Below are 13,553 nucleotides of genomic sequence, written 5' to 3'. Positions count from 1 at the left end.
TAGATAGGAAGTACAATAGTGGTTTTCAGGGCATAGGGGGAAATGGGGAGTTAGTGTTTAATCGGTTTCAGTGGGGAAGACAAAAACATTCTGGAGATGGATGGTGGTGATGGTTGCAAAACAATGTAAATGTTCTTAGTACCACAAAACTGTACACTTAAAATGGTTAAAATGATAAATTTTATATGTTTTTTTACCACACAAATAATACTGAGAAGTACTTGTTATTTAAAAGAACCTTATGATAATTTTTTTTCCCTTGTCTTTTTAGGTCTGCACCTGCGGCATATGGAGGTTCCCAGGCTAGGAGTTGAATTGGAGCTGTAGCCGCTGGCCTACACCACAGCCACATTAACGTGGGATCTGAGCTCTGTCTTCAACCTACATCACAGCTCATGGCAACGCCAGATCCTTAACCCACTGAGCAAGGCCAGGGATTGAACCTGAGTACTTGTGGATACTAGTGGGATTCATTTCTGTTGAGCCATGATGGGAACTCCAATAATAAATTCTTTAGAAAAAAGAATTATTTAGTTAAATAATCATGTTGCAGGGAGTTCCCACTGTGGCTGAGTGGGTTAAGAACCTGACATTGTCGCTGTGAGTATACGGATTTGATCCCTGGCCTTGCTCAGTGAGTTAAGGATCTGGCATTGCCATAAGCTGTGGCATGGGCTGATGCTACAGCCCCAATTCAACCCCTGGCCTGAGAACTTCCATATGTCACAGGTGTGACTGTATAAAGGAAAAAAAAGTCCTATTGTAGTTGACTTGTTCCAGCTCTCAGGCTACGAGAGCACTACGGGAGAAAATTCAGGCACCTCTCCCATTTGGTAGAAGAATTTCCTCTTCACTTCAGCCAGGCCCCTAGGGCTGGGCAATACTCTGCAAATTTGTCCCTAGTCAGCTCTCTCCTACAATGGCTGTTCCAAGCATATGTAGACATTCAGACCATTGAAGCACTTACACCACCTTACACCAAAATAAAGACCTTTCCCCTACACTTTATCTGTAACTTAATCTCCTTTTTGAAATTTTTTTAAAAGATAGTCTATACACACTCATTAATGCTCACTGCACTTAGCCATTCAAATGAAGTTTCTAATGCCAGTACTAAAGTTTTTCTGAGAGCCTCTGACTTGATCAATTCCAATGGCCTCATTTTATTTCAGAGCCCAACCTGACCTCTTGGTGGCATCTGATACTGACTGCTTCTCTCTTTGAGTCTGGTCTTAGATGGGCTTTCCCTGAGGATATCCTTTAAATGTTGGCATGTCCTGCAGTCTTCTGCTTGGCCCGCCCTTGTTCTGCTCAGCTACCTTCCCTTTTGTGATCTCACCTTTTCATACACATGGATTCCACACTCCAAGATCTTCCTTTCCTAAATTTCAGAGCCACATTTCCAGTGGTCTGCTGGTTGCTGCCCTGGGGACGTCCTCTTCTCAGATGTCCAGAACCAAACCCAAGCTTCCTTTCTACTTTCTCATCCACTGGCTAGAGGATTAAAAACTTTACAACTGTCTGTTATTCTTCCATCTCTCTCACAACTGCTCTATGGAGCCACAGTCAGTAAGTCTCACAAATCCTCCCTCCCACAGAATACCCCATACTGTCTTCCCCATATGTCCACTGTCACTGCCTTAATCCAGCCCTTTTGTCTCGCTCATCGGGACAGCTGCGCTAGTCTCCTAACTTGCCTATTCTCTTTAGATTTTCCCCTTCTAGTTCAATTGCCACACTACTGCCAGGGCAATATTATAAAATGTGAATCTGTGCCATTCCTCTGATTTTAAAATATCCAATGGTTCCCCACAGGCAACAGGGCAAAGACCAGCTATGAGTATCACACACAACTTATTCTAATCTCATTTCCCACCCCTGCCAACTCCCCAACTCCTATGAACCTTAAGCTCCTTCTCAACTCCTCAAAAAACAATCCTCAGACCTCTAAGGCTAGTACATGCTCCTCCCTCTGGGGAACAACTACATGTTGAACTTCCCAACCTCCCCAGGCCCAAGTAATCACATGCTTCTAGAGCAGTCTGTGCACGGGGCCTGTGCTGCAACACTCAGCATACAGCATGGCACTTTCCTGACTCCTGCTCCCAAGCCATGGCTGAAACCCGCTCGCTGGAGCACCTCAAGGTCAGGAACTCCACCCTCTTCACTTTTCAATCCACCCCGGATTCTCTAAGTCTCATGTGGTCTAACGGTCTCTCCAGTCACTGGATCTCCTGACCGTCAGAGCCTGGTGACACAGATGCCACACTGAGAGACCATGGTGAGGTGTGTGTCTACTACAAGGCATGGGGAATCATTTGTTCATTCCACTAACATATATTAGATGTGGGGATACACAGATGAGTATGACTCAACCCCTCCCACTAAGGAGATCACAGGCCAGCAGGGACAACAAATACCTAAACAGACATTGATGTAATGTAAGGAGGAGCCAAGGGATTGAATGATTCCCAGGACATGCTGCAGTAGATGAGCATGGAGGAGGGCAATTATCCCACAGGTGTGGGCACGGAAGACGCCATTGGAGGAAGCTTCTGGGACTGATGGTACCCAAAGTGAGTCTCAGAGAACACAAGGGAAAGAGGAGGGGATAGGACAGATGGGAGACAGGAAAAGGAAAATACTCAACTAATTACACTACCTTTTTGTTATCTGCCCAAGTATAAGTAGTAAAAGTCATGAGACAATCCTCACAAATATATCCAGACACTGAATTATGAAAAAAACAAAATCTGCAATTTCTTAGGATACTTCTCACTCCCTTTTTGTCTGTCCCTCTCACACCCACTGACACAAGAAAAACTTAATACATGTAATGAAAAAATCTATGTAAGCTCTGTCATGGCAGTATTGACATGTTTAGAGTTCATACTTCTCTCTTCATGCCTCCTTCAACAGTCACTCCCTGTCTCTGCTCTCCACACCAAAGTCTCTCGGACTTTCCTCACCATTGTTGGCTTTCTTCCCCTCCCCTGACCCCTTTTGGCTCTTCCTGAGCCCACCTTCCATGCACAATGCAGAACCAGTCTACATCATTTAATGCTGCTCTGTTTATTCAAACATAATATTACTAAGAGCCATCATATCTTTTTGTGCTAAAAAGAATTTATCAGCAATAATTCTTATTTTCACAGCAGAAAGTATACCCTATAATTTGGAACCATATTGACTATTGATATACTTATTGATTTCATTTCTTTAAGTCCTTAGAAGACCCAAAGTTTAAAGGAAAAGAAAAAAAATGATATAATAATCATCACACTATATAGTGGAGAAAACTCAAATTTAATTTCTGGCTTTGTCAATGTTTTACTACACAATTCCTTTGTCAATCTAATTTCAAATCTTTATGGAAATCTTGGAATATACTGAAACTGACAGCACTAATGGCTGAACCTAGCCAGAACACAGATTGGGACTGGAACCCACATGCCAGACTTTGAACCCAGCCAAAACCCAGAATGGGATTTTAACCCACATGCCAGGACTCAAACCCAGCCTAAAGCCAGATTGGGACTTAAACCCATGGTTTTAAATTGGAATTACTCACCCTGTGGTCTGGACTCACTGAGGTTCAGGTTCTTTATGCCTCTGTGCAGAAGGAATTCAGTGAGAGACAAAGTGACAGGCAAGAAACAGATTTATTAGGATAGGATGCTGGTGAGGGATGCAAGGGGGCAGGCAAGGAAACTCCACCCAAGGATCTGGTGGGCCACAGTTTTATCATCCACGGAGTGTGGGGGTTGGAAAGGCCCGCCCCTTCCTTTCCAGGAGTAGTAGCTCCTCCTTAGTATCCAGTAAGGTGTGTATTCAAATCAGCAGTAGGGCAGTCTTCAAACTCTTGCCCTTGGTCTGAATCTAAATGCAGGCCTCATCCCATCCCCCACCCAATGACCTGAGGCAATTCTTCCACTTCCACCAATCAAGCAAGCCTGCCTCATTCTGATGGTTTTCTTGAACTTACAGTGGCCTCCCAACATCCCCCAGGTTTCCCTCTTTATCTATGATCCCCTATTGGGACTTCTACAACCACCTGTGCCTACTCTAGCCCTATCAATACTATTTCACAAAAAAGTAATTTCTAAAATATTTTCATGTTTTTGCTTCATCTTATTGGCAGTTGTTTTACTAACTTGAAAATATATGTCTAGATACATAACATAAAAGAATACAAAACCATCTTTTGGAGTTCCCGTTGTGCCACAGCAGGCTAAGAACTCAACTTAGGGAGCTTCCATTGTGGCTCAGCGGTAATGAACCTGACCATGAGGATTTGGGTTCAATCCTTGGCCTCACTCAGTGAGTTAAGGATCTGGCATTGCGACAAGCTGCAGTATAGAACATAGCTGCTGCTCGGATCCTGTGTTGCTGTGGTTGTGGCATAGGCCAGCAGCTGCAGCTCTGATTTGACCCCTAGCCTGGGAATTTCCACATGCCACAGGTGTGGCAGTAAAAAGGAAAAAAAAAAGTCATCTTCCAATTTAGCATTTACACATGTGAGTTAACTATGTTAATCATATTTACTAATTATCCTTACAAATGCAATTAGCAAAAACCAATAAATGATAGAATCGTGCTTGAAGATGGGAGGTAAGGAAGAGGGAAAACAGGTGATGACTCATTTCAGATCTGATTTCGAAGTCATACTACCCAGGGAGAAGGGAAAGAGGGGAGGAAGGGGAAGAGCACAGATAAAAATAGGTAAAAACAGTAAAAAAAAAAAAAAAAAAAGATAAAATTGATTTCACTCACAGTTAAGAGTCCCTGAAAACAAGTAAGGTAAAATCCTCCTCCATCCCCTCAATCCAAAAACTGGTCAGGAGTTCTATTCCAGGGCAGCTTGGTGATGCTGAAAGGAGGAAAGAAGGATGTAAGATCTCAAAATCAAAGTGACGAAAGGCACGCCAGCCACTCATCCTCCCACTTCAGGCACTTTTCTCTGAAAAAAAAAAAAAAAAAAAAAAAAAAAGTTAGGAGCTCCCGTGGTGGCGCAGTGGTTAACGAATCTGACTAGGAACCATGAGGTTGCGGGTTCGGTCCCTGCCCTTGCTCAGTGGGTTAACGATCCGGCGTTGCCTTGAGCTGTGGTGTAGGTTGCAGACTCGGCTCAGATCCTGCGTTGCTGTGGCTCTGGCGTAGGCCGGTGGCTACAGCTATGATTCGACCCCTAGCCTGGGAACCTCCATATGCCGCGGGAGCGGCCCAAGAAATAGCAAAAAAAAAGGTCTACAAACGATAAAGGCTGGAGAGGGTGTGGAGAAAGGGAAAACTCTTTAAAAAAAAAAAAGTTAAATATTGAATTAAATGTTATAATCCAATTTCCAAAATTGCTCAATTCCTCTTAAACTGCCATCACCTCTAATACTCTCACAGGCAAATGCATTCATTTCAAACATCATTCTCTTCAGATTCTGCAATATCGGAAGGTCTTGATGACTCTACCTTTTCTACTCCTGCTAGGAACATAGTTGGCACTTTCTTCAATACTACAGATCTGGCTCCTCTTCCTAATCTATTCCAACCATGGCTTCCCCCAGAGGCTTGGTCGTCAGCCCTCCAGCCTCCGCAAACTCATCCCTTGAAGAATTGAACCCTCACTTCCGAGATGACGAATTTGAAATTTCCCTCTTTGGCTATGCATTTCAACATGAGCCCTGGTACATGTTTCGACTGCTTAGGAATTTCCTTCTGAATGTCTAAAACCAAACGAGTACCCATATCTCTCTAAACTGGTTTTCTTTCTAGCTATTACATACCTGAACATTCTGCAGATCTGAAAAGACTTGAGACCATCGTTTTACTCCCATCTTCTCTCTCATCATTCTGCTGCATCCCTCTATACATCCTGCCTCTCCTCTCTCATCTCCCCTAACTTAACCCCACTACTACTCCACTACTGGATTATCTCCCTAGGGTCTACCTCCTATCTCCCTTGCTCTAACTCATCTTTGACACTGCCACCATATTAACCTTCTGTTAGGTACCATGGTATTTTTTTCCTTTTCAAAATCATACCATTACCTCTCTTCTTCAGATTACAGATGGTGTGGTGATTTTTAAATGTTCCTAGAGGAGTTCCCTTCGTGGCTCAGTAGAAATGAATCCGACTAGCATCCATGAATGCAGCCTCGATCCCTGGCCTCACACAGTCAGTTAAGGATCTGGCCTTGCCGTGAGCTGTGGTGTAGGTCACAGATGCAGCTCGGATCTGGTGTTGCTATGGCTGTGGTGTAGGCCAGAAGCGATAGCTCTGACTCATCCCCTAGCCTGGGAACTTCCATATGCCAAGGGTGCAACCCTAAGAAGCAGCCCTAAAAAGCAAAAGTAAAAAATAAAAAAATAAAATAAAATGTTCCCAGAGTCTCTTAAAAGGTGGAATCTAGGGCCCCTCCCCTTGAATGTGTGCTTTACTTTCTGCATTGATTCTGAGGAAGAGAATGTCTCAAGAGAGGTCCCTGCCTCCAAATCCCTATGAAGAGATTATTGGTGTTATAAACCACTAAATTTGGGGCTAATATGTTGCATGGCAAGAGATTACTAATTCAGATGGCCTTCTGTTGCCGAGTGAATCAAATTCAAACTCTTGGGCACTCAAGGTCTAACTAAATTTTCTTAGTTATGTCTTTAAATACAAACACAACTGCTTCAGCCAGTTATTTCACTGACCTTACATGACATGGTAAAATTCTGCTTCTTTAGCCTATGCTATTCTTACATGAAATCTCCTTCTTTGATTCTTTCTACTAATCTAAATTCAATACTTTTTTCTTAGGCTCAATTCAAAGTCTACCCACCAAAGAAACAGTTCTATTTTCTAATCCATATAAACATACATCTGATTTACAAAACTATATTTAAGTTACTGAAGGGAGAAATCATGACTTTGCTATCTTTATATTCCCCATATTAATGGATATATAGATATACTTTTTGTTTATAATTAACTTTATGACCCTTGCTTCAAAAATAAAAAATTTTAGAGTTCCCATTGTGGTTCATTGGGTTAAGACCCCAACTAGTATCCATGAGGATGTGGGTTCAATCCCTAGCCTTGCTCAGTGGGTTAAGGATCTGGTGTTGCCACAAGCTGTGGCATAGGTTGCACACAAATGCTGCTCGGATCTGGTGTTGCTGTGGCCATGGCATAGGCTGGCAGCTGTAGCTATGATTTGCCCCTAGCCTGGGAACTTCCATATGCTGCAGGTGCAGCCATAAAAAGAAAAAAAATTTTTTGAATGTCTTTTAGCAGTGGACATATACAATAAAGTTTACTTGACTTTAAAAAATGTCAAATAGCTTGAGAGGATAATTTGGTAGATATCTACATGGCTTGTGAATGAGTAATTTTTATTTCCAGGGATCTATTTTACAAATATAATTACACAAGTGAGCAAAAATATAGGTACAAAGATATTCTCCACAGCATTTTTTATAGTAGGAGAAACTCAGAAGCCTCATGAAATCCATCGATAGAGGAAAAATGAAGATAGGGTATAACAGACTACCAGACTTTTTGAATCTATTTCGAAAAGTAAAACAATTCTACTTGTACTGACCTGTTCAGATCACCATGATATAATAAGTGAAGAAAAGCGAGTTTCATAAAGAAAACAAGAATAAATTTAACAACAAATATGTATAACTTATCTGAGGAAAACCTGAAAACATTCCTAATAAGACACAAAGGAAGGCTTTAACAAATAGAAAGACATTTCTTATTTCGGAGCAGAACAAGTCAACATCATAAAAATGACAGTTTGCTGCAAATTAACTTATCAATTTAATGAAGTACCCATAAATGTAGCAATAATTATTTTTTAATGAAGCTGGAAAATTGATACTGAATCTCTATTAAAAATGCATGTGAGAACAGCCAGGAAAAATACCAAGTGGTAGAGGGGAGGACTAGTCCTCCAAACATTAGATTTTATAATAAAGCCTCGTACTGAAAAGTGTGCTACTGGCCCATGAGTAGACAGACAAATCAGAGGCGTGGTACAGAAAGCTCAAAAACAGAGCTAAGTATGGATAGAATTTTAGTAAGCTGTATGATAAAGAGGGCGTCTAAAAGTCACTGGGGCAAAAACTGACTTTTAAATAAACGGCTAAAAATTGATTAGCCATTTGGAAAAAGATAAAATTAGATCCATATTTCGTGCCATACACAAGAATAGACTCCAAATTAGGGATCTAAATGGAAAACAAGGAAGCCATAAAAGTATTAGAAGGGGAAAAATGGTGAATTTTTCTCTAACCTTGGTATAAGGAAGGGCATGCAAACTAGGACTAAAAATCAAGAAGAACAGCATAAAAGGCTGACAATATGACTGCATAAACATTTTTGACAAAATTTTTCTGCATGGCAAAAAAAACAAAACAAAAAACATTAACCAAAGACAATAGATTAAATGGTAAAAAATTTCTGCATCATGTCACAGTTAAAGGGCTGATATCAATAAAGAATACTTTAAACTAAGGAAATAAAGACTAGTAACTCTGATAGAAAAGTGGGCAAAGGACACAATATATATATACACACAGATACATATACATATATACAACACATATATAGATACACACATGTATATCCATTAAATATATGAAAGATGTTCAATTTCACTTATAAAAGAAATACAAATTCAAACTACACTGAGAAGCTATTTCTTACCTTTCAGATGGACAAAAATTAAACAGTATGAAAAATCACTCTTGGCCAGCATGTGGAGAATTAGGAACACTCATACAGAGCTTCTTGGAGAAATGACCACTTCCAGGGCTGAGGCAGAGAAAACACACAAGGAGGACCATTCCGTGCCAGAAAGTGAGGATGTGCCAAAGAATGAGGGGGATGTGCCGAAAGGACATAGGAGCCCGCTTGAAGAGGCTCCCACAGGGCAAATCCAAGAAAATTTGAGCTTCAGAATAAGAAAGAATAATAAGATAAGAACATAGTAAGTTTCTGTGAATCTAAACTCATATTTTTTAAAAAAATAAATGAGAGATAAGGAAACACTCTTTGTGGAAGAAAGCCAATAAATAAATGAAGAGGAAATGATGAAATTTTAAATCACCATTGGACAACCATCATAAGACTAATTGATTCAGGTAAGAATCATCCACGGATTCTAAAGTGTATAAATAAAAGTTTGCGAGTAATGGGATATAAACTAAACACATAGCTCCACAAGATAGTTATTGTCTGAAAAGGCAGAAAGAGTAACACTGGTCAAATCTGGAATACAGGGCCTTACTAAAGGATCAAAGTCAACACCCCCAGAAGTGGGACACAGACATAGTGTGCCTCTAAATATGATGCACTGGGAAGAACACAATGTCTCTGTACAGCATTTCAGCCAAAAAGGCTAAATCTGAATTTCAACATGAGGAAAATTCATGTTTAAACCAACCAAAATTGAAACACATGCTGGTATTAATTGGACAATGCTCCTCAAAACTATTAATACCATAAAATACAAAGAAAGACTGAGAAACTGTTACAGACAAAAGGAAACCAGATGGGACTTGTGGTCTAGGATTTTCTTAATATAAAGACATCTGGGGAATAACTGATGGAATCTAACATTTGTACTTAGAAAATATTATTGTATCAGTGGCAATTTTATGATTTTAAAAGAGAATAAACTTAATAAATAAGGAGGGGGAGAAGGAAGATCTGGCTGAGAATGCATAAGCTGCATCTAATGGTAAGGAAACATCAGACAGACACAAAATGAGGATCTTTCCATTTTTTTTAAAGGCACTATATTCTTCAAAAAAAAGTCAATCTGATAAAAGACAAACTGTAGAAATATTCTGGATGAAAGAATATTTAAACAGATATGACAAGTAAATGTGATGTATAACCCCAGAACGGACCTCATATGACAGAGGGGAAAATGTTACAAAGGATTTTATTAGGTCACCTGACAAAACTGTGATATGGATAGCAGATTAGATGAAAATAGTTTAAGAGTATAAATTAATGAAACAATAACTGTGGTGTAAGTAAAAACCCATGTTCTTACAAAATACACATTAAAATATTTAGGGGTAAAGGGCCATGATGTATTTGTCATCTCCAAATGAGTCAGAAAAAAATGTACAAACATAAATACATAGCAATAAAATATGCAAAATGATAAAGTAAGTGGGGGAGATGTTAACAGTAAGTGAACCCAAGTAAGAATAGTTTTTCTTTGCATTATCCATGTTTGTGTGTGTGTGTGTGTGTGTAAACTTCCTCATTTTTAACGGTCCTTCCTCTAAATCAAACTACACAGAATTACCATAAAATAAACTAAGATCAGCAATCTTCAGAAAGAAACTATGCTAACAGTTAGTTCTGAACTATTTTAATAATAACTGTATTTCCTAAGTGTTCATTTAAGGGATAAGGTGTCTCAAAATGGCCATGCTCTATCCTAAGGAAAACACAACTGGGAAGAAGCTGAAATGTGCAAAAGAAATTCTATCCTGGGTGGCTAAGATCATAAGCTTCTCTGGAGTCAGGCTCCCTGGCTCCGAACTTAGGCTCCAAGCCCTGAGCTTTCCTAAACTTTAATTTTTCTATAAAGTGGGAATGATAATAGTATCTACTGCCTAGGGCTGTTGTGGAATTAATGGTATAATAGGAAAAAAAAGAAAAACCCAAAAAAACATTTAAACAAGGTGCCCAACACACCATAAGCACTCATTATGATTATTACTATAATTTCTCCTTTGCATTGCAACATGTCTGCCACAGGGTAATAGGGTTCTTGGTAATCAATCATAAAGGACACCAGAGAAGAATTCTTCATATTTATGCAGAACCATGCTGTAAAGATGCTCTCATTTAAAGCCTTGGTTTTTAAGGGAGAGTATCTCCTGGAGTGAAAAAACATCCTCTATCAAATTCTCACAACTTGATGAAAATATCAGTTGAAAACATCTCATTCTTCCTGGTCTTATTTCTATGCTCACCAGGTAAAGTTATGATCTAAATTTCATTCCTTCTAATCAGTCTACCACTGAGCATGGTACACCTCCCAGTACAAGTTACTTCACTGGGACATTCAACCTCATAAAAGCTCGCTTAGCTTGGTTTATCATCATTTAGTCTCACAGCCTCCACTGACTCTGAATGAATTGATAACATCACATTTCTTCACCTGCAAAGTCACACGCTGGATGCCAGTCAAACCACGAACTTTCCCTTCTCTTGAAAGCCTACCTGAGTAGTCAGCCCTTCCCTCCCTCTTAAAGGAACTGAACTACCACTGCTGAAAGGTTAACTTTCCAGAAGCATCCATCAAGGGTGGACCATCTGTCTCTATTAACCACAGGATGCCTAATGGACACTGGGAGCAATTCATCACTCATTGACTGATAAACATTGGCCTTCAAGAGAAACAGGGACTAAGTACCAATTAATAACTTTGTATTAATCACACAAAAACAGAAAAAAAATGTGGCTGAGTTAACTCTGAATTTGATTTTAACACCTTTCATGCAACATATTTCAAAGCATTTCAAAAGAGTAATTTTTAAGCATAAATATCACACAAGATCATCATATAATTACATAAAAATGATCACATGAAATAATCAAATTACTATCAAATAGAAATAATTTAATAACATTATTTCTAGTACTTACTCAAAAAGGTTTTCTTTTAACTTTCCTATAATCCTCAGCAAAACCCAAGAATCTCTTCTAAAAAGAAAGTATCAGCCATTATTCCCAAATGTTCATTTTCTCTTAGCAGCTTATTTTTTTTATTATATTTTTATTTTCATTTTTTTGTCTTTTTGCCTTTTCTAGGGCTGCTTCCCGCGGCATATGGAGGTTCTCAGGCTAGGAGTCAAATCGAGGCTGTAGCCACCGGCCTATGCCAGAGCCACAGCAACGCGGGATCCAAGCCGAGTGTGCAACCTAAACCACAGTTCACAGCAATGCCGGATCCTTAATCCACTGAGCAAGGCCAGTGATCGAACCCACAACCTCATGGTTCCTAGTCGGATTCGTTAACCACTGAGCCATGACGGGAACTACCTTAGCAGCTTATTAGCATATTTTCTTTTACCATTCAAGGCGGTGTAAACATATCTGCAATTTAAATTCTGAGTCCCAGTTGTCATCTTCTGTACTTTTCTACTGAAACAAATTACAAAATTCTCTTGTTTCTCATTCTTAGAGGAGGTAAAAATTATCCAAGAGGAATAAACAAACTCCTACTAATGATGCAGGGAGATGTTATGAGAAGTGGAGGATTTCAGGCACTTCCCCATCTTCTTGGGGTTGGAGTGTGTGATCCAGCGGAGGAAGAGCGCAGTGGCGGGTTGTTCACAAGCTCCTCGGTCAGCGAAGTGGGATCCAGCGGCAGGCCACGGCTCCTGCAACAGTGGTGGCAGGGTCTGCTGGGGTCCTGGAGGTTGCCTCCTACGAGGCGGGGTTGGGAGGGCTGGGAGGGGTGGGGGTGTATCTGGGGGAGATGATACACTTCCCCCAGCCCGCCACGGAGCTGCTGGGTCTAATCCAGGTAGGGTGCGTGCGCGGTTGGAGGGGAGGGGCGGCCATCCTGGCTTCCTCAGCTGCCGCTGCCCCCTCCAACGTAGAAGCCACAGCCTCGACCCTCCTCCTCCACCGCTTCAGAGCAGCGGGGACAGAAGGCCAGCTGCAGTCCTCCACACAGGCACTTCTTGGAAAAACAAACAAACAAACAAAAAACACCTTTGTACACAACCAACATCTTTTTCCATTAAGTGGCAAAAACAGCATATTTCCCTTCAAATGTTGAAAGATTAAAAACTTTCCTCCAGTTTTGCTTCAGGTTTGATTCTCCAAATTTCTTTAGGATGTAAGAAGTACTGTCAAACCCATCCTCCAGCTACCGCCCTCCTTCTCTTAAAGGAATGACGTGCTACAGTTAGTTTTTGGTTTTTTTAAATACTTCCAGAGATGTTCTATCTCTCCACCACTGTTTATAAATTCTTTTTTACACTCTTCTATGCCTTGTTCTTATTTAAGATTGTATCTTTATAACATATCAGGATATAATGAGCTTCCTCTTTCTATCTTTATGGTTCTATATATGACTTTTTAGCTATGTATAAACCAGTTTCTGTGGCCCTAGTGTCTTCTCCCACCAATTCATTAAACATAATTGTGCTAAACAAGTGCACCTTATTTAAAAAAAAATATACATTACACTCCCAAAAGTAAATATTTTCTATATACTAGACCATGTTATTGTATCAATGAAAAATTTATTATATAGAAGAAATATAATCCTAATTGTATTGGGATTATATAGAAGAAAGTCCTCTTCAGCAAGTATTTAGAGATAAAATATCATAGTATCTACAACTTATATTCAAGTGGTTAAGAAAAATAATACAAACACACATACCACATTTGATCTGAAACATATACATACACAGAGCATGGGGCAAGTGTGGCAAAATGTTAACAACTGATTCATCTAGAAGAAGGGTATATAGGTGTTCATAGCACTATTTTTCCAAAGGTTTGAAAATTTTGAAATAAAGAG

The 13,553-nt window shown here is 39.9% G+C and overlaps 1 pseudogene; it reads left to right on the top strand.

Annotated features, from left to right (window-relative positions):
• The window catches only part of LOC110261398, a 182,067-nt pseudogene continuing 174,058 nt past the window's right edge, over positions 5,545 to 13,553 (top strand).

Source organism: Sus scrofa, chromosome 6 (genome assembly GCF_000003025.6).
Source record: "Sus scrofa isolate TJ Tabasco breed Duroc chromosome 6, Sscrofa11.1, whole genome shotgun sequence".
Lineage (NCBI taxonomy): Eukaryota > Metazoa > Chordata > Mammalia > Artiodactyla > Suidae > Sus > Sus scrofa.
Note: the sequence above shows the minus strand (reverse complement) of the source record. Positions and strands in the feature narration are given on the sequence as shown.